The 1,253-nt window shown below is 40.2% G+C and overlaps 1 protein-coding gene across 1 annotated transcript in view; it reads right to left on the bottom strand.

Annotated features, from left to right (window-relative positions):
- The window catches only part of LOC107099149 (phosphoribosyl pyrophosphate synthase-associated protein 1-like), an 18,098-nt gene that overhangs the window by 10,482 nt on the left and 6,363 nt on the right, over positions 1 to 1,253 (bottom strand). The gene's annotated exons all lie outside the window — the stretch shown is intronic.

Here is a 1,253-nt window from a genome sequence, read left to right as displayed (position 1 = left end):
CTGCTCAGTTGGGTTTGGAGTTTTAGCTCCAAATATAGAATATTTGCTAAAATACTGAATGTTTTATTTTAACAACAGGAGCATAAATCACTTTACAACCACCAGGTGAGACAAAGTGATAGGTAGTGATGTTATGAGATGAGCCGAGGCTTCGAGGCGTGTGTCGAGTAATGGAGTGGGCGTTTCCCCGAAGCGCGTGTCGAGGCGTGATTCATTTAGAGGAGGGGCCAAAATTGATGACGTCCGAGGCCTGCTACCGTGATACCACGTGACCGCCTCGGGAGATGGTTCAGAATGCGCAAGAATTTTGAAAGGCATCTAAACAGCCTCAGTGTTCAGTCAAGATGTGGGAGTTTGGAGGAGAGCTGCTGTCAGCTGGATAAAGTTTGGTTGGAAAAACAACCAATCTAGTTGCTAATTTGGTTGGAATAAACAATGTAATGATCAAAATTTGGCAAACCACCAGACAAAGCCCGCGTTAACACGTCAGTGTTAAGAAGTATTTTCTCCTGAGTGACAGCATCTACATAGGTGGTGTCAGCTGTAAGAGTCAGGCTCCCACGCTCGAGGTTGATGGTTCAAGACCTGTCTTTGACTTTTGAAAATTTCGCTTAAACTTAATTCTTTTGGCTGATGAGACTAATATGCATTGTTTTGCCCGAGTAAAAATATAGATTGGGTAAATTAGGTCGGTGCAGCCAAAAGATTGGTTGAACACAACTTCCAACCTGATTAAAACCAAAAAACGTGGAAAAACTATCATGTTTGAATAAAAATGACTAACACCTTTCATTTTGCTCATCCTTAGCCAATTTGCACAAACACTGTCACTGTCTGCTTGAGTTTATTTCACTAAAATGGCAGAAAAATGGTTCACCTTAAATTATTGTTCTAAAAAATTTTACACATAAAAAAACTTACAAAAGATTGTATTATACACACCAACCATTAATAATTCCAAGGGGACTTAAAAGGGGAAAAAAAGAAAAACAGTTGCAAAAAAAAAATAAATAAAACATTTTATATCAAACTGTAGTTCTGCTTTCCACCAGTAGGTGGTGACATGTTCACATGAAGCCTCGTGAACTGTGGGGATCGTTGAAGCAATTTGGCCAAACGGTTCAATGCCTCATGAGGCTTCATCTCACCATCACTACTGATAGGTGTATCATGCAGTGGGGAAGTTGATGGGTGGGTGAAGGGCAAGTAATTTTAATTGGCAGCAAGAAATTGTGAGAAGTGCTGTGTGTTGT

Source organism: Cyprinodon variegatus, unplaced genomic scaffold (genome assembly GCF_000732505.1).
Source record: "Cyprinodon variegatus isolate N-32 unplaced genomic scaffold, C_variegatus-1.0 Scaffold841, whole genome shotgun sequence".
NCBI lineage: Eukaryota > Metazoa > Chordata > Actinopteri > Cyprinodontiformes > Cyprinodontidae > Cyprinodon > Cyprinodon variegatus.
Note: the sequence above shows the minus strand (reverse complement) of the source record. Positions and strands in the feature narration are given on the sequence as shown.